At 40.1% G+C, this 24,181-nt stretch overlaps 1 protein-coding gene across 1 annotated transcript in view; it reads right to left on the bottom strand.

Annotated features, from left to right (window-relative positions):
* The window catches only part of nek7 (NIMA-related kinase 7), a 60,224-nt gene extending 40,851 nt beyond the window's left edge, over positions 1-19,373 (bottom strand). The window contains exon 1 of the mRNA XM_056378178.1: positions 19,069-19,373. The gene's annotated coding sequence lies outside the window, so the exon portion shown is untranslated. The remainder of the gene's footprint in view (positions 1-19,068) is intronic.
* Positions 19,374-24,181: the final 4,808 nt, after the last annotated feature.

The following is a 24,181-nucleotide window of genomic DNA, read 5'->3' as shown; positions in this document are numbered from 1 at the left end:
TAAATGTTTGTGTGTGTTGGGGGCTTTCATATGTGTATGTAAGAAGACGCATATGTGTGCGTATGAGTGCACATGAGCAGGCAAGTATTGTGCTTATACTGTGGTTGTTTATTTTAGATTAGTTCAGCTTTTCTTTCAGGGGGTTCACTGGCCTTCATCTGAGCTTTGAAGATCATGAAAATAAGTGTTTGCACAACACTATTTCTCCTGGGATTGCACCGACTATATTGGGAAGATCATTTCCTGAAATTTACATTAAAAGCTTGTTTCAAACAAGTTTAAATCAATTCAGATGTAAAAAGGGTTTACAAATAATAAGGCGTTAAAAGCATCCACCACTGGAGGCAATAGAGGCAAACGAAAAATATTGTTAAATGTCCGATCCTGAATCTTTTGCTCCCTATTTTTGACTTTATAAACCTACCAAAGAAAAATAATTTTTGAAAGCCAACTATTGCCATGACTTTTATAAGGGCCTGGCTATGGTTAGGTTGCCTAAAATGTACCACTGACACCATACTCATGATGATTAGTTTTTGACTGTTTCCATGAAAACACCACTCTAAGGATATATAACACTACCTAGTGTCCCAACCAGAGTTACCAATTTAAATACTTTTTTTTATTGAGCAACAATAAAATCATTTCAACAGATAAGAAAACAAAAGAATGTTTTATAAAGCATATCCAGAGAAAGAGTTTGCACATACAGAAAAACATGTGGGAAGACTGAAAACAGTCCTCATAATTATAGCACATGTTGTTCACATGCTGACCTTAACAACTAATGGTATGAACAATGGTTGAGAAAAAAAAGAAAAGAAAAAAAGACGGTTCTAGTCATAAAATAAATGATTGGTGCTTCAGAAGTCTGCTCTATTCACACACTCACCATAGCATTTTAAACATGTGTCTTAGGCTTTTGGAGCCCACTGCTGTTGTACAAGACTGTGAACACCACAAGCAGAGAGCACCATTATGATACTGATACAGTGTGTAACCATGGTGATGGAAAACTGTTGTGTCAGTGTTTTACTAAAATGTAATGATTGTGTAAATTATCAACTGTTATTTTAATACCAGTGATGACGATCAAATATTTATCATTAAAGTCAATTAAATGAATAATAAAAAAAAAGAAAATAGCATTAAAATTTGTTTTATATGTTTTTTTTCATCCAGTCAGCACTGGAACAAGTAAGAAGTATGTTAATCCTTAAATTAAATGGGTAAAAACAGAAATCAGCATCCACGTGAATAAATAAATATGCACTTCAACCTTTAATATTTGTACCTTTGTTTTCTTTTGGTTTCAGGGCCTATTAAGACAATCTGAAAACATCCTGGATATGCATGGGGAACTTAATACCAGGTGAAAATAGGGCTTATTAGACAGAGGTTGACTGGATGGCTGACCTACTAGGTGTTGTGGTATTTTGATTTTGGTGTCACAGGGGACTTACAAGTTATACACCCAGCCGACGAGCCTTCCTGTCTCCTGTCGTGATTCTTTGCACTTCAGCCTTGTGTTTTGTTAGATGGGGGCTGGCACCCTTACTCCTCTCCCTAACCCGCTATTGTTTCTGACTGTCTGCGTGTCAAAATAACCAGGAGGCATCTGAGGTCCCTGACGTTCTTTCGCCTCCCACGTCCCACATTAACGAGATCAATTAAGACTGCCATGTTAGATTAACACACACCAACAAACTGCACAGCTAACGAAGCTAACTCAATCAAGTGGAGTAAACCAGGCAAAGTCACACTCTTATGGCTGCCATTTGCACACAGTTCAAGTCATGTGCAACCAATCAAAACCAAAGCATTGTCCTAGTGATTGGAAGAATGCAACAAACCAATGAAAACTAGAACTTTCATCACATTAAGCCTAAATCTCCCTGAATCACTCTCTCCACAAACCCCAATCCACTATTGTCCACCACTATCTCATTGTCTCTGTCCGACAAAAGATCCTGTCGTCATCACAGGAGGGAATTTTTGACTTCCAAAACATTTGGTTGGCACAAACAGCAGTGGAAACTCAAGGTACCAGTCTGCCTGTATTTCTGTCATTTGGATGAGAAATGGTGGCTGGCTGGCTGGCTAGGATTTTGGCAGCAGTGGGCAGCAGCAGCTAAAAGTTAAATCCCCTAACTATTCATAGATGCGTGTCGGAGACTAGTATGGAGCTTTGGTTTGAGACAGCTGCAAATATACAACAGGATAAACCTATGTTTGGTGTACAGGAGAGAATCAATACAGGCTAAATATGTGGACACACAATATGCAGATAGCGTGTACCTATAATCATAATGTATATAGAAAGTCTCAAGTTTTACCATTTAGACTAGATTTAGATGTTTTAGTGCCTCACAGCTATGAGGTGAAGATCTTAGACTCATACTATTATACTGTCAAACTTTGAAAGACATAATGTTGAACAAATGATCAACAACCACTCTTCCATTAAGTTAGGCTGGCAGGTATGAATATATAATTTTTTTAGCAGATAAAAATTGGGGAGATCGAGAGTATATTGGTGAGTGAGCTACCAAGAACCCCATTTATCTTTCAGACAAACTGATGGTTGTTTTTCTGTTGAGGAAAGAAAAAAAACTCTCCTATCCAGACCACCAACCACTCAGTGTAAACAAACAATATTTTCTCACTGTGTTCCATCTAATGTGAGACTCCAGTCCGACATTCTCACAGCAGGCCCAATCACACGTAGGTAATTATATGATAGACGAGGGAAGGCAGAAACAGAGTGAGGCAGAGCAGGAGGAGGAAAGAAAAACAAGACTATTCAGCAATTTTCAGTGAACAGCCTTCTTTCTTCTTACACTTCCAGCACACACCAGATTTGTTGATCCTTTTTTTCTCTTTCTTGAGACATATCTCCATTCCTCACTTAATTCCTATCATACTCGTCTCAAATCAGTTTTTTCCTGTGACACATGCTTAATTAACCAATGCACTGAGCAAAACTCTATGCCTTCTACTCAAATGGACAGAGTGGAGAGTCACTTTAAGATACAGTTCCCCTGATTGCTTTGAAATACTGGCTGCAATCAAATGGGCACTCCAGCGATTAGCATTAGTATTTCACCTTCATAAAGTTGGTGAACTCACCTGATGACAACATCCAGAGCTCCCTCCAGAACCACAGAAGTTATTATACAACTGTTTTCAAAGGCTGAGAACCACTCCTCATGACAAGTGAACTAAACTTGCCTGCACTTATTTTTCTCGTGATCTATACAATCAATTCATTTTAGAAAAAAAAAAAAATCTTTTATAATCAGGTCTGTTTTGGAGCATTCTTGCTTGAGTAACAGGGTATTGTTCCTGCTTGTTGCAGTCAGGCTACGATGATCAGGGTCTCTATATTGTTTCTGCAGAGCGAACTGTGCCAAACACACCACTGGTCAAAACATTTAGCCATATGTTTTTTTTAATGATTAATCTTCTGATTAACGGCAGTTTATTTTTCTTCAAGATTTCATTCAACAGATGTACTACTAAACTTGCAATCTGCATTAACCATTCACTAGGAAAAGCAACTAACTGGTCAACCTGTTAATACAATATTTAATTTTCTATAGCTTGTTTATTAACCTCTTATGCAACAGAATAGTTCAATGTATCGTTTCCCACATCACTATGATGATAAGATTCGCTCAGTCTCAAAAAGTATGTACAAGTTGGCTTTTCGCAAACACAGTGGACAACAAGTCGACCAGCTTTGATATGAAAGAGCATATCTTCAGTCAACTGGGGCAAAACTGAGTGGGAGTAGGGCACAGCAGGGATGAGGTAGGACAGAGTGAAACAGATGCAGAAATGAGAAAAATGCCAGGAGAGAGGGAAAAAAAGAAGCTTGTTAGCCCTGATGTGCTCCTGGTCATGTGAGAGACGGTGTAGAGCTGTGCACCAGAGAAGTTGGCACTGGCTTTAGCTCCTCTTTAATCCCCATTTCCTCCCTTCTGCATTATTCATTTAAAACAGGAGAAGAGGAAAAACAAAGAGCGGGAGCCGATTATAAAAAGGTGGATCAAGGCAAAGTGGGAGGAAGGGGGGATGAATGGGGAAGTGAAGGGGAAGGGTCCTGGAATTAAGCGGTCCAAAAAGAAGAGTGCTAAATCAGCTCCCGATCGAGGACAATAAATATGAACGCACACTGATGAGCTTCGGTCTAAGGGGGAGAGAAAAGAGAAGGGCAAGAAAGGGGGTGAAGAGTGGGGTTTGGGGGGGGTAGTTAAAAAGGAAAGAGGAAAAATATAATGTGACACTATCCGGCCTGGGTGTAGGATGTGAGGGAATCAAAGGCACCTTTGAGAAGCCAGAAGATGACAGTAAAAGTGCTAGAAGAGTGGTGTCCATGATTACAAGAAGTGGAGAAATCTTTGAGTCTGTGCTCATGAAAGCCCACCCCAGGCCTCGTCTGAAACCCCTGCTTGACTAACACTGATGATACAGAAACAGAAAAAGCGGAAGAGAGAGAAAGAGAGCCACTAATGATGGAGGGGTCCGGATACTACAGAAGCAGTGCACTCTCCAATTCATTTTAATCACTATTCAAAATCATTAGCCCAAATGTGCGAGCACTCGTGTTCGTTGGACCAAGAGCCGAGAGAGAGGCAGAGAGTGGGAGAGGACCAATTACACCTCAGCATGTGAGCCAGTCTTTGAGGACTTTGAGTAAGACGGTACAAGACTTGATGGAATAGAAAATGAAGAGAGGAAACTTTATTGTCTCTCAATCTAAAAGAAAAAACACAACATGAAGAAAAAGGAGAACGCTTTGAAAATAGGCTTTGCAAAGCCAGCCAAACACACTACAGAGTCAAACCATTTAGACTTTTCCGTTTCCACAAATCTGGCTACAAAAGCATAAAGTTAATCACGGAGCAAGTCACCATGAGAATATTACAGAATCTCAAATAGTCAGATAGACGACCCAAACAACAACAGGGACATCAAACAGGATTCATTATTCAACAGGCAGAACATGGCTGGATTAATGACCGGGTCTCTTCAGACTGCACAAAATATGTGCATGTCTAGTTTCTCAGTGTGTTGGAAGTTTAATGTACAAATCAATGTATCTGATCAAACTAAATGTGGCTTTTCAGGCTCTTCCAACTACAGCCAAAAAACTGGATTTTGTGAGGCCAATATAGATGTTAATGTTCTAAAAATTCTACTAATGGTGATGCTACTGTTGTAACTTGTATTGCAAAAAGAGAAAATAAGCAAACATTTTTGATTTGGATCACTTAAAATATCTACTGAGCAGGAAATTTTACAATTGAAAAAACATCATTTATAAATTATCTCATCTGGTAGTTTTCAAATGATCAAATGCATTTTCATGTTACATATTGGAAGACAGATACTGATACGCTGTACAACATATGCTGCAACTAACTAAAACCGGTTGATATAGGAGCCCAGTCTACTTATCTGTCTAGTTCTACTTGCAACTCAGTGTTAAGGTATGTGCATAAATGCGTTTGTGAATTAGGTTTGACATGACCAATTCACACAAGAAACAAGAAAAAAAGAATTATGTGATGCTTCTGCTCTGTACATATGTATACATATATGTATATATTCCTGTATGCTTAACTCGCTCCCTAGTAAAGGGAACACAGCGAAATTATTTTTTTAAAAAAGGGAATTAAGACAAAGAAAACCGCTGAGATCCATTGGGACACTACAAGGCCAGTGATCCATAATACTGCTTGCTAACTATTTATAGCTCTTCTTTACATTTTTCACTTTCAGATTTTTATAGGCTAATGATTATTTCTCTCCAGAAGTAAATAGCCCAGCACAAATAGCTTGTGCTTCATGTGAGGCCTAAATTGATTTATTCCCCCAACAACCCAAATAAACTAGCACAGTGCTCTCCTCTGGTGTGTGTACATTTCACCTACTGCAGCCTCTATAAAAACACATCTGCACTATCACCTGGCCTTCCATGAACCAGTAATCCCATTAACAACACTGGACTCTCCTCTGTCTTCATCTGTGTGCGTTTGCCTGCACATGCACACCTGCACATTTGTATCCCCTTCTATCTCAGTTTTCGTTTTGCATTCTCAGCCACTATGTATAGTAAAGACGTCCACCAATGAGAAAAGAACTCAAGCACATGCAGGTGTCAGCCACTCTCCTCTCGTCTCTCCATATCCCTCACTCTTATCCTCCCCACCTCCTCCCCTTCATACTCCTCTGTGCTCTGTTGCTCCTGTGTGTTGTCAACACGAGCTGGCACGTGGCTAAAAGCCCAGGCCACCTCTCTGCTCTATTGTCCTGCCCACTCCACAGCGGCACTGACGACTCTCTTGTGGCAAGGGACCCTTTGTTGCCAGCCTGTCACTTCAGCAGGTGCCTTACAGCAAAAGGCAGGAGCCAGCCAGCCCGCACCGCTTCGTTAGTGCAGAGCACCGTTTGATGTGCTCATTTCATCAGCCGGAGACGGCAGCCAAGGAGGATGCTAATAATCACTTGAAAAACAAAAACATTCCACTCAAGCTTGTAAAAGATAAACTCCAATTTCAATGATAAAAGAAGAGCGAGACAGCCATGGTAACAGTCGAAAAAAAGACCACCAGCCACACTACCCCTCTCCCTTTTTTTTTTTTTTAAGTTACCACCCCCCCTTTCCTAAGTGAAACCAATTCATACTGTCAATCACTGAGAATAAACAAGGTATACTGACAAATTGCTGACTGTGTAAGGAAAGACAAAACCGTGTGGGTAAAGTATGCAAAAACAGAGCTGCATTTAAGACAGCTGTGTGATCCCTTAGAAACCACCTTAGTGAGTGACGGAGCAGGCTGTGTGAAGGAGAGAACCCCCCAGGCATGCAGCAGAGGGGACCCTGGGGGTTTGGCCTATGCTTGCACATCCTCACTAAATTCACACCCCTTCAAAATGCCATATCACCATCACACCTCAGTTAAAATAAAAACTGAATGCATAATAATATGTGAGAGAAAATCTAGAGCATTAATTTAGGCTGGCTGATCTAGCTGTAAGTTATGCCATAAGTTTTCAGGATGTTTGAGGGACTGAATGAGCAAGATGTTGAAAGTAGTCAGAGGACTGTAACCAATGCAATAAGAACAGTCTAATAATGGCTGTACTTCCAGCTCCTGGTTGTGAATGGTTTGAGAGCAGAATTCCAATGTTTAGGGCGGCACATCTTTGAGACATTAGCATAAGGTCTAGGACACAAGACATTTAAAACAGACACGGAATTAAATATTTATGGCTGCACATAATGACTAATTTCACGATCAATCAATCATGCATTTTCTTGATTAACTGATTAATCATTTGTCTATTTATCATCAGAAAACAGTGAAACTGTCCAGCACAATATCCTACAGCCCAATCAAACTGTCTGAAATTACTTTTTTTGTCCATGTAAAACCTAGAAATTGTATTCAAAAACATGAGACTATAAAATATCATTGACTACTACTACTACGACTACTAAATTGTTGACGACTAATTGTTGCAGCTGTAGTCTTTTTGTTTAATTCCATGAGAACGCACAGCGAGCCAGTTCAAATGTGGCACCTTAATGTGAAAAGCCCTTAAGTAGTTTTAACTGTTCGGATTGAGTCACCACATCAATCTAAAGTATCGCATAGTGGACCACTCTGTATGTCAACTCATTTATATTGAAATACCTTTACAGTATAACATAAAAGTCATCAGCAAAACAAAAGTAGAAACAAAAATGCTGAAATCTATAATTATTTAGTTATTTGATTATTAAAGCTGTTTTGTAAAGTTTCTAAGAGCATACCTCAGTTCATTTAAACATTTGAACCAAATATCCACACCCAGATCTGCACACCACAGCATGACGAAGATCCCAAGGCTTTAGGTTGCGTTAGTGCCCCGTGGCAACAACTCATGGTCTTTCACAATGCAAAACAGAGCATTGCACAGCAGAGCAGAGCTCCCAGTGCTCCAGGACCAATAAGGGCTTTTTTGTTAACCATGTCACTGACTGACCACTAAATTAGCTTCATCACCTCTGGCACCATGATATCGGATGTGACATTCTGTACCACAGGGCTGGGGCTTTGTTTGTCTGTAAGGCTAGAGGGCTTATGGTGGAAAAAAAGAAAAAGAATCAAAATGGGGACAAATGAGCGAATTTCACAAAAAATTAAATAAGGGAATGCCATGCTCAGTTTTTTGCTCCGTTCTAAATAAACAATTGTTTCACACAGCATTTCAACAAAGTCTGGTTTTTATCATGGTCTTCAGCTGTGCCTGAACCTCGTGATCATGCCAACAGGAGTCAACAGATGAGAGCATCATCTTCCAGGCTTCAGATTCTGAAATTACATTACACTTCTTTGTCCTCTAGCAATATCTGTGGAGGAAGAAATGAAGCAGCAAAGAAGGAGGTAGCTTGACATGGCTCATATGAATTGAAAATGTCATAAAAGTAAACTACCAACGATTATAGAAACTTGAATCTTCTATGGTACAACAGCAAAGCTGAACACGCAAAGACCATTACAAAGAAGACTTCATGTGTCATTTGTTGTTTACACTAGAAATGACAGTATAATAGGTTTATACAGGGAGATTACAAAGCTACCCTGCATGCAGATCGAGCTCAGACTGAGTTCTAGGACAGCAATGTCAATTGCAATTGCTGACCCATCTCTGTGTTGTTTGGAGATGATGAGGCCTGTCATTTGAGTTTCTCATCTATGAAACAACCATTAAAAAACATCTGGTGAATGTAGTATATTTTCCCTCCACACAAAACCAAAACCAGTATGAGTCTCTCATACTCCCTTCTCCCTGGATAGTTTGAAGCAGTTACCCTGTGTCAGCATCGAAGTTTGTCTAAAAGGAAATGACAAGAGCAAGATGTCCAAATCATTAGTAATGTGAGAGGAGCAGTTCCCAGGCATGTATCGTTACATAGTTGAGTGCTAACGTGGGGGCTAAGGGCTCGTGTTGGGGCTTTACTGAGCCCAAGCCTTCTCATATACTCTGAGGGGGACGGGGAAACAGGACCACAACCCCTCGGCATCTCCACGGTCAGTAATGGAAACATCCAAGACCCTGAACCCAAAACAACCTAAGCGCAGCTCTGGTACTCAGAGAGAAAGAGACACCAAAACACAAAGTGTGGTCCACACATTAATGCAATACACACAAACTCACACAGAAATGAATATAAAACTGAATGCATAAACTGAACACATACTAATAGTGGGCCCATGGGAACATGGCTCCACAAAAATCAATCTTAGGTCTGGCTCTGGTTTGGTTTCAGCCTGCTGTGGCTTCTGTGGTGGGCCCTGCTGGCTGCCGCACACACACGCACACACAATCTTCTAACCAGATCCAGAGCACTGCTACGCAATCAGAGGTCAAATACAGTTCTGATGTTGCATATGAGTGTGTGTACACCCATGTTGTTATTTACTGCCAAAGAGGATGACTCCTAACTATGAAACCAACAATAAAACAACTATTTCAGTTGATTTCAGTAGCATAATTTATCCTGTCTTACAATCACATCACATAGAAATGATTCAGTTTGACCACATGATGTGAATCTACAAAGCAAAACCAAATTAACAGCTCAAAGTAGGTTTTCTTCAAGGTTTTGTTTTTACACTTTTGAATTTGGAATTTGAAAAACAGAAACTGTGGGATGATTAATAACAGGGGCACAGACAGGAAATCATTGTTCATTTCTAGACATATGGCTCTGTCTTGAAGAGTAGGTGTACCTTTGAGGAAAAACTTGGGACTGAAAATAAATCAGGAATAATGCGACTATATAAAAGCCAGTCAACATTTTTGGAATGGGTACTTGAGAAAATAAAATCTGCAGGCTTCTATTTCTTTGCTTACCATTTCTCCATTACACTTCAATATTCCAGGGACAGAAATATTTGTTTTGTCTGTTTTCTGTGCACAGCAATGGAGTGAAAAAGTGAGAAACAAAGCTTATTCTTCTGTTTCACTCACTCTAAACTGCTCCTGATAACGTAGGCCAAAAGCACATGCCAAACACCACAAAAATCTACATTTGGAAACAAATTATTATAGACGCATATGAACTAACATGCATGTGAGCACAGCACATGCATAGGCACACACTCACACACACACAAATGAACATATGAGACAAACGTTTATTTTTATTCCTCAGGCACTCATCCTTCTTTGCATCAGTGCATCAGCCAGCACACCGACAGAGCATCCCAGTATGTGTGCGAGTGTGTGTGTAAGGAGCTGACGATCAGAGAATAACGTTACCCCTTAGGGGTCTCACCTCTCTCCATTCTCGCCCTCCTCCCTTATCCCTCCTCTCTACTCTATGCCTGCAGGGATTTCCCTTTGCAGTTCAGGAGAGATGTCAGACCTGTTCCACCATCCCTCACACAGAGGCGGACTCTGCCCTCCATTCACCCAACATCTGTAAAACTCCACCAATCAGCCTCATTTCTAGATATCAGGTCCAAGTGAGGCTTAACAGGACCACAGCTAAGTAAAAATGTCTTCAACTTAACATCAAACACACTATTTGTTCATTTTTAACCTAATTCCCAGTGCATATTAATTAATATCAGCTGGACACAGAATGCATTCAGAGACATGGAGCAAAGAGGAATCCCTGTCTAACAACTAGACCCTCAAAATAAGTGAACTCAATAAATGATCGTTCACAAATATTCACAGCCCGAGAAAGCAGGGAATAATCAAATCTCACAACCTTGTAAACAGTCTCTTTTATCGAGCTCATAATAGCTGGTACAGTCTAAATCACTCTCTGAATCCTGTCATTGGATCCATCCCACTCCATCCTCAACAACAGGAGATCAATTCTTTTCTTTCTGCTCTCGTCTACCACTCTATAATTACACAACCCTGCTTAAACATCATAACCTTTGCCACATATATAATCTGCCATCAGAAACGGCACAAACAATGAGAACCTCCTTCTTTGAATCATTACAGGAAACAGCACTGCCTTCTTATACCTGAGGGCAGCAGTTTGCATGTTAAAAGCCACAGTTTTGCTTTTATACCCCTTTCAACATAAATACGCAAAATTAATCCAAAACACTACAAGGCCTTGGAGAGTTTGGTCCATTGAGACATCATTAAGGCTCTTTGTTTTATTTTTATTTTCATAAACCTGAGCTAAATGTTCCCACTAGAACTGAAACGATTAGTTGATTAATCAATAAGTCAACTGACAGATAATCCATTAATTGTTTTAGTCATTTGTCAAGCAAAAGAAGTGAGAAAAATTCTACACATTCTCAGGTTCCAGCTTTCCAAATGACAGGATTTACAGCTCATCTCTGACATGTCTAAGAGTTAACTGAATCTCTTTTGGACTGTGAGTCGGACAAAACAAGACATTTGAAGACATCACCTTGGATTCTGTGAAGCTGTGATAAGCGTTTTTTCATTAGCATCTTTTGATGCTTTAAAGATTGACCAATAATGAAAATAATTATTAGTTGCAGCCCTAGTCCCCACACATCCAAAAACTGATTACAACTCAAGCATCATCACTGGTCTAAAAGGACTATATTTGCTTTACACAATTCTTTGAAAAGAATTGTGTAAAGCATTGATTTAAAGTGGGCATCTCACATTTAGGTCATTCATGCAGCAATTAAGAATCTGTTTTGTTAGATGCAACATAACATATAAAATAACAACTATGAACACAGAGGTTTGCTAATCTAAAATACATAGGTTTGAAAATCTAAAATGTTATTTACTGGATATTTTAATCCACAGTATCATTAAGAATCTATAGTATAGTATAGGCTCAATAACAATAAACAAAAAATGAAAACAGCAGTTACCAAAATTACAGAGAAAGACAGAAGGGAAGAAAGAGAGCAAGAGAGAGAGAAAGAGAGAGAAAAAAGCTCCACAACAGGGGTTGAAAGCAGCTAAACCAAAGAGGTCTTCCCTGCCTCCTTCACATATTAGAATATTAATATTAATGAGACTTCCTGTTTTTCCCCCCTCTGTTTTTTCCCCTTAGACGATTTGAACATGAAAAACTTAAAAAGCGCAAATTCCAGGAGTTGCGTATCACAGTTTGACCCGGAGCCACACAGCAGACACCAACCATGACAGACTCACTGTTCAAAGCAAGCGGGAGCTGCTTTCATCAGGGGATCCTGGTGTTTTTTTTACAGTGTGACACCACCAGCCCATGCCATCTGCCTTTTTCTAAAATCAGAACTTCAAGATGTGCTTTCTGCTTATGTGTTGTTTTTAGGTGGGCTTCACAACCAAGGCCCAGCGTCACGCAGGCTTTTGCTTCTATGCTGCTTGCTGACTGCTGTTTACAGCCAAGCCCTGCAGTGTGGCGCAATGTTAAATATTCACTGTTAAACTGTCAAGCCAGAACTGGTTGGAAACCCAGCCAGGCATTCACAGTACAGTACCATTAGATTCTCTCCCTCTTCAAATCCAACCGAACAAAATCAATCACTCTTCCTCCAGCCAATCCAGAATCAGAGCAGCCTACTTCCCTCCTCCTGCCACACGCCCACTTTCTGAAGTGCCTAGTCTCCTGAGGACTGCTTTTTAATGCCCATCCTCCTCCATTCATTCTTAAAGTAAATTTTCTTTATCATAAATAAATACACACAAATACATTAACACGCATATTTTTTGCACTTAAAAGACACCTCTGCTCTAGGCCTGAGTAAGCCTCTGCTGACTCCTGATGCCTGCCTTCAGACATCTGTAAAATATTTTTATTCAGTGCCCCAATACCGCACTGGCAAAGGTCTCTCATCCTTGGCTTGGCAGGACTTCTGACAGAGCCAGCCGGCAGCGCCATACAGGCCTAACCCCTGCTGCTGCAGCTTCCTGCTGCTCTGAGGGAGTCAGGCTGCCTGCCTCCCATTGACAGAGGGCCAGGCTGGGCAGGGAAGAGGAGGCTGAGGGGAGGCCCTGGGGAGAGAGGACCCCCAGGAGAGGAGAGCAGAGGCAAGAATGGGGGACAGAGTCACAGAGACTGAGGGGTGGGAAAAGGCAAGAAGTGGTGAAAATTAAATAGGGAAGAGGGTGGCTAGTAAGCAAGAAGTAAGGGTCTAAGACATGAGGTAGTAATACGGGGAGAGGAGCAGAGATGGGTGGCATGGAAGCAGAAATGGAGCAAGACAAAAGGGGCTCGAGGACAAGTTAGGCAGCAGGAGTTGAGGGGAGCTTCTCATTATGACTCCTCTCCCTTCTTCATGCCCCCAGGCCTTGACCACAACCTCAAAGCCCCAGGCCAAACCAAGGGACCAGAGGGACCATGGAAGACTGCTGTGAGTCAGGGTACAAACGCAGAGAGAGGAGAGGAGGGAAGGGGAGGGGGAGAAAGATGTCCCCAGCACCCAAACAAGGCAGCATGAAACAAAGAGACTGAAAACGAAAAGAATATGGATTTCACAAATAAGTTGGGTTTTTTTCTCCTGTGATCCAAATCATGTAAGAGGCGTTTTTACAAAAAATGATCTGATATTTGGTTCTTCTTCATAATACAGCTGAACGCTGCATTCAAAAAGTAGGTCTATATTAAAATTAGTAAAGTCAATCCTAGTTAGACATTAAGTAATTTAAACAGCTGAATAGCACAGCATTAAGAAAATACAGCCCGTATCACAATGTATTCTTTAATAGTTCCCCATGATATTTTGTATAGTATGCTATAGTACTATATAGTATAATAATGGTAAGAGTGTTGGTTTGGAACTGTGCAAGATATAGTGGAAAAGAGTTGGTCCCCAGCATAAGAAAAATATTGTGTTCTAATGCAGTTTTCAAGTAACAGCTGCACTTGCATAGCTGGTGGATCTAAAAAATAAAATGCAGTCGAACGTTTTGTGTGATCTCCTTTTAGCTTTGCTCTCTCCACTAGTGGAGGAACAATGACAATGTGAATACTATTAATTGAAACTACTTCTTGTACTGTTTAGCAGTTTAGTCGCCTGCAACACTGTGTGTTAACGAAGGACAATGAGGCATTTACATTTAACAGCTGGTATACCCAGAGTAAAATGAGTTACAATAAATAAAGACTCTGGCTTTACAAACCTGATACAGACAAATTTAAAAATGCCTTAATCAACCCTGATCCTTATCTTGCAGTTCAACTCCTGACGTCACTAGGAGAGAAGAAGAAACAGAACGTGAAAGAAAGAAAAAAAAGTGCACGAGAGACAGTGAAATGTCCCTGGCTTTCCACACTGAAAAGGGGGAGGGTAAAACAGACAGTCTGTCAAAACAAGATGCTCTCATACAAATTTGCTCTCTTCTGGAGCAAATCCCGTGTGAAACATTAACGCTCATTTGTGGTGAGGCTGGAACAAACGCCCATAGCACAGTCAGCAAGCAACACAAAAAAATTCTCCCTCTCTCATTCTGTTCATGAGTGCAAATTCATTCTGCTTTTGTCTCATCTCATGACAAATGCATACTGTCACTGTCACTGATGTGGTGTTTACAGTGGCATACAGCATCTTGTAATTATTCTGTGAAAGTGAATTTGTATCCCGAGGGACTTGTATTTTTGCATGTGGATAATCAAAAGAGATAGAGCGGGAGAGGGGACGATTGGAGAGTGATCTCCAATGAAAAAGGAAGATACTGCTTGAGAGCCATCTTTCCAGGGCAGTTCACAATATGCCAACATGACTTTGGTAGCTTTGTTTAGATGACAATAAACTGCAGCTTACTCCTCAACATGCAGTAACCTATAGGCACAGTTCATATACTATAGGTAGAGATAGATATGTATAACATAATGCATGAGGAGGTAGGCCACAAATAGCATATGTAGGCTGACTCTCACGTGAAAACAAAACTCAATAAGCAAACTGTGCAAAATAAGAAAAGAGTCAGTGTACTTAAACAACTAATTATAATAGCTGCATTACACAGCCATTTCAGTCAAGTCAGTATGTCCAAAAAGAGCACACAGCCCGACAGCATGCTATTTCTGTCAATATGTCAAAATTGATGAAATATCAACTCATTTTCTGTGTAGAATAGTAATAATATTAATAATAGCAACATAATTTCCAAGTAGACCTTGTTTTAACCTTTCCAGTATGCACTGGAAAAAGGCAAGCGTAATGAAGCTATTTATTTCTTCATCTTTGTTTAATATTTTTTTTGGTGCTTAAAGGCTCTTTAGTGTAAATGTGAAAAATGCCTTTAATGTTACTGTTTAAATTATTCCATTATTTTAATAGGTTCAAAACTCCATTACATTTTAGAGACTTGTTTTATACACAGCAGGATTTCAGAGCCAAAGAGAAGACCATGACTGTGAAAAAATAAGCATGAATAAAACCTTTTCAGTCACCCTTTGCAGGGAAATAACCCACTGATATTGTGTGGTCATGGCATAAGCTGACCAAGGGGCACTGAAAGCGTTTCATAAACTTTAAACGGGGTCTTAGGTCAGTAATTTTTGTGTTTGCATGTCTTTGTAGTCTGTTTCCCCCCAGAGCACTATAGAGCCCAATGAGAAAAGGCATCAATGCCACAGTGAAATTGAGAACTTTCACGTGACGTGAGGAGCCGCGAGGCATCCTCCAAGGATATTTGAATGCTTAAAACATCAGTGACCCTTCATAAGATAGAAGGGAGATGGATATGAAAAATATTGACAGGCTGGCTGTTTGAGGGGAGTGTAAGAAGCTGCTCAGACAGCCCACTCTCATTGCCAAAGACCTTACTCTAAACCCTAACCAAACTGAGCCTGGAAAGGAAAGACTCAATTCTGAATTCTTCTGGGGAAGGCATCTAGCATGTATTTTCTTTCTTTATATGTTCTTGCATTTTATCATCTGATAATGTAACAAATAATTGCAAAGCCAGAACACATAAGTAGCCTATATTCCGAGCAGTGATCTGCTACCTTTGCCAGCATCATTTCTGTACAACGCTTGGCCAAGGTCTTTGACATCATGCAAAAGACAGTGTTTAATGTAGCTCAAAAATCGCCTAAGGAAGCATCTTCCTTCAAATATGCTTTGTGAAAGAAAAAAAAAAGAGCTAACATTTTTTGTTCTTTGTGAAAACCCAAAGGCAAGATGACTGTTACAGTGGTCAGATGACAAATGTCTCTGATCTTTAATCCAGTAGAGGGGCCAGCTCCAGGGCTAAAACAGGAAACTCTCACAGGATAGAGCGATTTGGTAAATTCCGCTACACTAAATCACTGCTGTGGGTACAGCAGATTTCTCCACACCAATGAATAGCATTTTAGGTTTCTCTGTGAATGTCTTAGCAGTAGAAAGCCATTAAAACTGCACTGATAGAGAAGATATGACCTGTATGGCCTTGGCCAGTATTTATGCATCTTAGCCCAGGCTAAATTAGAGATAGGGCAAAGCCTGTTAAGTTTACATATAGATATATATACATATCTGTGGTTTTAAGAAGGCCCTCTTCTTTCTCATGAAGTAATGGTATCATCAACGCCTCTTCAAATAATCATGTAAAATAACTTGTGAAGGGGAAAAAGTCAAGTGGGATGAAGTCTGACAACATTACTCTTTCTGTGTGCTTCTATTTTCAGGAGTTGTCATTCAATCAGACTAAACACTACTGATCACCACTGCTATCACAACTTCCTAGTCTGGCTACTCTTTTTTACATCCAAACACTAGAAAAAGGCTAAATCATTAAGTTTAGCCAAAGCCTGTCAAAAGTAATATACCTCTCGTCAGCTGAAATTGAAAGTGGGATATACTGGCAGAAATCCCTCGCCACAAAGAGTGATACAAACATTTGGCAGTGATTTGCTGCTCATCCGGTTCGTGACACATTCCTTGATAGTCAACTTCACAGAGCCAGCCTGTGTTCATCTCCATTACCTGATGATGCTGGCACACTCAAGCCTGTTGTCTTTGACAATGATCGAATGTGGCAACAGAGAAGTGAGTAATAATTGGGTCAACAAGGTATGTCAGTTCCCACTAACTCTTGTCTGAATCATCTCTCTGCAGCGTAGCCAAATGTGATAGTATGACGCCTGAAATATTTGGCTGTGATAGGCAGCGACAGCAACATGGCATGAGATACTGTTTTCAACCTTTGTGTGACCCATAAAATTGTTAGGCCGGAGAGAGGCACAGCACAAAATACCTGTATGGTTCATCGCTGAGTTTTATTTATTTATTTTTTTCACAACTATTATTGTCATTATTGTTATAATTAAAGATGAGACAATACAAAATGGTTCACTCAAGTCCGGACAGAACTGTGAATGCAATCAGTGTGACAAGGTTTTGCAATAACCATTCTGACTCACAAAAAAAGCAGTGAGTCACACAAGAAAAACTTCCACCTCCAAAGAAGATTTCTAGATTTATTTTTCATTCAAATAAACAATCTCTTTACAACTACCAGTAGTTCTCTTCCAAATAAACTCTGTCTTCCAGGCTATAATTCTTATTGTGTTGAACAGTCTGAAACAGACAGCTGGAAGCAGTACTTGGGCCAAGTGTTTTTTCCAGACAGAGAAGTATCAGGATACAATGCACATTTAAACTTCACGGTTTAGAAAAGCAAACTGACACAATTTCTTTTAAAGTTATTTAGTAACATTTGTTTTGTAGTAAGACTTGTTAACACTGTTATAGGGTTTAGAATACACCACTGGCCTTGTGTTCACATTTCCCACACCTATGATGGTTGGAACCAAAACAATAAAAACCAAAGCTGGTTGAAGTACGATTAATTCATTTAATTGCGCTTACATTTCAACCTTTTAAATTTTAATCAATGATTGAGAAATTATGAGATTTTTTATTTTAAATTGGTATGTGAGTTAGTTTATAGGATGCAGATATAACATTCAGGTATACAATGTAGACATATGTAGCCAAATGGTTATATGCAAGATATGCCACATAACTACAAGGTCCATGGTTCAGTACTGGCTGGGTAATTCTGTTGCATGTGATTCCCCTCTCTCTCTCCTTGCTATTGTTGTTTCCTGTCTGCATCTTCATTACCCTGTGTGTAATAAAGGTGAAAAATGCCTAAAAAATAGAAATTCTTAAAGAAAAATAAATAGGCTATTTAGAGACCAATGAAATTTATCTACTTATCAAACACGTGGACTTTAAAACTCTCACTTTACATAAATAAGCAGGACAAGCAGAAAATGTGGCCAACTATTTTTTGGACCTGTTGATTTATGATGGCACAGCCCGATGTTGCCTATTGTATTCATTTGCAGGGGTGTATATCACAGATATCACAGTGTTAAACTCTACACTGAGTTGTCTAAAAAAAAAATGTAACCACTGACAGTGCATTACATTTTAGTAATCCACAGTAAAGTAGGCATGCTGAGCTGAATGGATTTTAGCTGTTACAGATATATCACTTTGGAGAACTTTTACTACTTCTACGGAAGACAATTATAAACCCCACACACGGGCGCGCGCGCACATGCCTACACTGCAAAGGGAAACAGACATAAACCAACATGAGTGTAATAATGCAGAGTAAAGAGACGTGCTCTGCAATTTCATCTTTAAGAGTAAAAGTTACACTTGCGTTGTTAATTGTGTTGTGCGTGTACTGTAGCATGACATCAACAAGTGGCTACTTTATTTGACTACCGTCTTGTTTCCACTACAGTTTTATTTACATTACATGGCTATGATGCGACGCGTAGAAAGCTGCGTTGGATAATGTTTCATTCGCACACTCTCATCCTAATATTACAGTGTCATCATTAACTGTAACTGACATAGTCGGCTAGGCTATATAATTTATAGGTGGTGAAAGTTAGCAATGCGGCATGCTAGCAAGCTAATGGGCTAAGCTAGCTAGCGAACTTCGTAGAAACTTTTTCAAGTGCTTGCCAAGCTCCAGTTTACACAACAACTAGCGACAACTGTGTGTAGTTTAGTAACCGAGTCGTATTAGAGGGGATAACAGCTTATGAGAGGTCCATTGGCTGTAGCTCAGTTTCATAAGTTCAGTGTCAGCTAACGCTGTCTCAGTTCTTACCAGGAAGTGGAACTCTGTTGCTAAGCTATTCCTTCTTGACGTTGAGAGCTTCTCCTGATGGTTATGGCGGTTGTCTTTGTTTTGACTTTCCCTTTCTCTCCAAGGTCGCTGTAAAAAGTCGACTCGGTGGGCCTCTCTTCCTGCGTGGCACTACTGAGCCTGAGCGTTCAAAACTTTTTTGAGGAGACAGAGCCTGTGCTGTAGAGCCAGTCGAGATGTGTACGTGTTTTCAGACAGTCTCTCCACTAGGCCTCCCCGACCGCCCCCCTTCATCACCACACTCCTGACCCGTGTGCCAGTAATGTAAACAACCCAGCATTCCCGGAGCGCAGAGGAGGGGCAAGTGTCAAAGAGTGGAGGAAAGCTGTCAAATACCGCGAGATTCAACAGAGAAACTCCAACACAACCCACCAAATTACCCTCCTTTCTAATGTTTTTCATTCCCATTGAATGGGAATGAAAAACTTCCGTGATATTTACAGAGAGAAAGAGTATGATGGCGAGTGTGAAAGTTCATTCTGACCTAGGAAACAGTCAACACTCAAGGTTTACTTACTAGCTTTTTCTGGAGCTTTCAACTCCTCAGTGCAGCCCTGTGGATTTGTCATTTGGCCTTTGGTTGTAGTATCTGAATATTTTGGTGTCCAGTGTTGCAAGACACACAACAATAGTTAGAATAGTTAGAAATCTTCAATAAAAGCAGCAATAAGAAAAGGACCTTCTATAATATTAGGTCATAAGATAAGATCCCGGCATATTATGAAGAATACGGTCTGGACCTGCTCTATATGAAAAGTGCCCTGACATATCCTCTGTTATGATTTGGCACCATATAGCCTAAATAAAACTGAATTAATTTCACTTGCAGTGGTCATTGTACTTCACTGGTGAAAATTCTCTGATTAAAGTTACAATTAATGAGAAACAATGTTGGTCTTTTGGGCCCATGTGGTTGTGCAACCCCATGAAAGTTTCTTGCTTTGCTCAGTTGGTAATCCAGCCTTGTATTTTATTATTATCATTAAAAATGTATTATCATTTTACGCATTGCAACTGTTAAAGAGGGGAAGTCTTCTCTGTACTTGAGCATAAAAATTCATTCTAGGCCTTGAAAATATCTCTGTGACAAAGCAATCATGATTCAGGGTCCATGCACATACTTGCTTTTTCCACAGCTTTTAATTATCTCAGTCTTTGTCAGCAAATGGAGTTCATTCCAATTTCATGCAGGTAACAAATGAGCAAAGTCAAAAACTAAACACACAGTCTGGTTGTTTAATCTATTAAAGTGCATCATATTTTATAAGCTGATCTTGTGATTTGTTTGTAAAATCTTGATCTTCAAAGTAGCGAGGAGCAATAGCTGTCAGATAAATGCAGTACAATTACAATATTTCTCTTTGAATTGCAGTACAAGTATAAATATGCATGTGATTGAGATTGAGAAGAAAAACCCAAGTTCTTCATCTCCAAATCAAATTTTAAGTACTGTATAGTAAATGAACTTAATTTCACCCACTGTGGGTGACTCATAATTAAGTTGCAACAGAACAATGAGACTGGATTTTCTAACTTTGTTTAGAAATACGTATGATGATTCATTGAGGGTGTGTAAGTACGTGTGAGTGAGGTGAGGATGTATGCAAGAGAGAGACAGAGGCAGCCAAGGCTTAATGGATTCTCCCGAACACGCACACAGATCGACACAAAGTCTTGCTCGCTAATATCATACACATATGCATGCAGAGTACCCACACATCCCATGACACACACACACAGTCTGTAATTGGGAATATCATGAGAATTTATTGACAAAAATGGTATTGCAGATTGACTCGCATGGACAGCGAGAGCATATGGAATTGATCAGCTTACTTTGCTTTGATAAAAGCTTCCGCGCTGATTTCAGACTGACAATTCAAACACTGCTGATACACAAGAAACACATCTGTCTTCTTCCCATCCCCATTGTTAATAATCAACAAGTTAGGTAGGTTTGTGTTTTTTCTCCCTACTTCAATAGCCTTTTTTGTTAACCTCACTGCAAATATGGAAAAGGGAGAGATGCCTGGAGTGTAGGATTTCTCCCCCTTTTTCTTCAACAACAGTTGAAGATTAAAAGAAACGTCTCACAGAAATCTGTCAATTCTGTATGTGAATAATGCTGTGTGGAATTTAATGGCATGAGTTATATTGGGTTTCCTCTACACCCACATTTTCTTTCAATAAGATCAATGGCGCTCAGTGACAGATAGGGACGGTCTTTTGTATCTTCAAATTTCAGGTTTCTGAGGGAATAATTAGATGGATGGATGAAAAGTAATGCATCAGTCTGCGAGGGGAGCTGCACCCAGAGATCCTCTAGTTCAACACGCATGCTTCCACGGCTGTTTGGTAGAAAACTGTTTAATAATCGTGTTGAATTTCCATTGTTCTAAAAGTGGCTCTCTGCACTGATCTGGTGCTTTAAACCAATAGCAAACTTTTTGTGTTCTTTTTGCTGATATTGTTTATTTAACAGAAAGGATTTCCTTTTGATTTGAGGATATTTTTTCAGCATGAGGAGAGTATTGTCATCTGTTTCACTCTCTTCCCCTTAAAACTTTCTGGTGTCGCTTGCAGGGTTCTTCCTCCCAGGTGAACCGAGGGAGGCTGACTTGCTAGATTCATAGACATGCTTTGGACAATTTACTGTAGTCATGATGCGTAACTCTTATGTGTCAGGAAAAATTATTCTATTTTTGGCCTTTTTGTTGAATGAATTTGCCCACTAATGTAATCTGATGGCTATTAAGTTTATTTTACAAGAATTTGGCCACTAATGTGTTCTGCTCATGAATATGATCACCAGGAGAGAATATCGAGAAGCACTTCAGGCCAAAATTGATCTTTGTTTCAGTACAGAGAAAAAGGCTAATTTCAGATCAACTGTGAAACTGCTAAGTATCTAAATTGTGAGAGCTGTGGTAGTCTTAGAACACATGCACACTAGTTCAGTTTGTGTTTTCTTCAATATACACATTTCATTGCAATTGTACCTGGGTTTTTCATTGCTTAATATGCAGAATATTTGCACCCAGAGGCTGATAGCGCATTTTAAACACTTAAAAAGGAAAAAATGTTGATGTTTTCACTCATGTCTTTTATATTTCCCTCTGTGTTGTTGATCTGGCTCAGGGGTTAGGTATGACTGCAATGTAGTAGAGACAGAAGCTACAGTCAAAGCTCCTGTGATCGGGTGCAGACTTCATAGAGACCAGCAGATGGAGGGGAGAGGCGCTGCGTGCATCCTGAAGGTTTAGCAAGAACTGAGAGGTTACACTCTACCAGTACAAAGATGACCTGTCACACACTGAAACATGCCGTATCAATGCAGACGAGCTTCCTGTTTATGTACCTCACAGAGCACAGCTATCAGAGGAAAAGAGAAAGGGATTACAGATGGAAATATGTATGAAATGTTGTCTCTCTCTTCATATACCCAGGCGAACTTGGAGGCAGCAAGCATGTGATGCCTGCATTTCCATTTTATTCACTAATTAATGTTGTTTTGTCTTCAAAGCGCAATTGCAACCCATAGTTATCAGCCTTGATCGCAGCATTTTCAAGGTTGTCTAGATGTGAGCCGTCACATAACAAATACGTGTAAATATAGAATAACAGCACAACAGAGAAATAAAGGATTTATGGCATGTGGAGAACAGTGTGCAAATGAGACACAGGAGAGATAGTCTGTGATAATGTGAAGGACAAAACTGGCATATTATTTCTGCCTAGATCACTCTATAAAATCTATTTTTCAGAGGCTGCTTTTGTGTGTCTGTATTTGTGTTTTGGTGTGTGTGTGTGTGTGTGTGGACCGGCACGTATTTGTTAGCATACTCCTTGTCTTGGCAAACACCCAGCACAGTGGATCTCTCCACCTGCTCTGCATCAACCAGGGGGCAGGCCTCAGTCTCACATACACACATACACACACACACACACACACACACACACACACACACACACACACACACACACACACACACACACACACACACACACATACACACACACACACACACACTGTGTCTCATTCACATCATCACCCCTCTGACATCTGCCTATGTGTGTGTCTGTGTTTGTGTGTGTCCTGGTGCCGGTGTGTATTTGTGTTAGCAGGGTGGTTGGTGTGCGAGGTGAGGTTAAATAGGTGCCTAGCAATGAGAGGATGGAACTGAGGTGGAACTGGCAGGGTGTCACGCACACAGAAACACACACACACACGCACACACACACACACACACAAACACACACACACACACACACACACACACACACACACACACACACACACACACACACACACACACAAACACCAGCAGTGACAATAGAAACAACACTATCAGAGAAACATGTAAACTGAAGGTTTAGGCAGAATGAAGTCTTATGCCTCAGTGATCATACCATACTTTGTTTTGACCCTGTCGCCTGTCACTGTGTGTGTATAATGTGTGGTAATATATGTGTGATCGTGTATGTGTTTGTGTGTCCTTCACAGCGACACACTTTCCTGGAGTTTACAGATCACTCAGTAGGGAACTCATTCTCCTTTGGTTGTCAAAGACAGTGTGAATTCCAGGTGTTGCCAACCACAGTTAACACAACTCCGTTTTGAGATACGTTGAAAATAACCACACACTTGTTGCCTTTCACCCAGAGTCAGTTCACCATCTATAATCTCCTGCAACTGGAGAATAACTCTGATGCCTACAAGTGTTGGACATAGAGTTGATTTGAACACTTTGCTGATATGGTTTCTGTAGTTGTCATGGAGCAAAATCTGATGTCAACCTGATTAATTGATGCTGGAGATTAACACATTTTTTTTTAGGCAGAACTGACCAAATAGCAAGCCTCAGTTGCAAATGTCACAAGTTTGAGTATAGGTTTGTAAAACCCAAGCCTGATAAACTGGCATGTATCTGGATCACAAAACTATTTGAATGCATGGGTCTCCAGCAAAGGCCCAAACCGTATCAGGCACTTCTTACTCTAGTATACTCTGCTTTGTCTTTGTCTGTTCTTTTGAAGTACTGAAAAAGTCTGTGTGTATGCAGAGGAGCTGCGT

This window comes from Seriola aureovittata, chromosome 6 (assembly GCF_021018895.1).
Source record: "Seriola aureovittata isolate HTS-2021-v1 ecotype China chromosome 6, ASM2101889v1, whole genome shotgun sequence".
NCBI lineage: Eukaryota > Metazoa > Chordata > Actinopteri > Carangiformes > Carangidae > Seriola > Seriola aureovittata.
The sequence above is the reverse complement of the archived record's forward strand: the minus strand, read 5'-3'. Positions and strand labels throughout refer to the sequence as shown.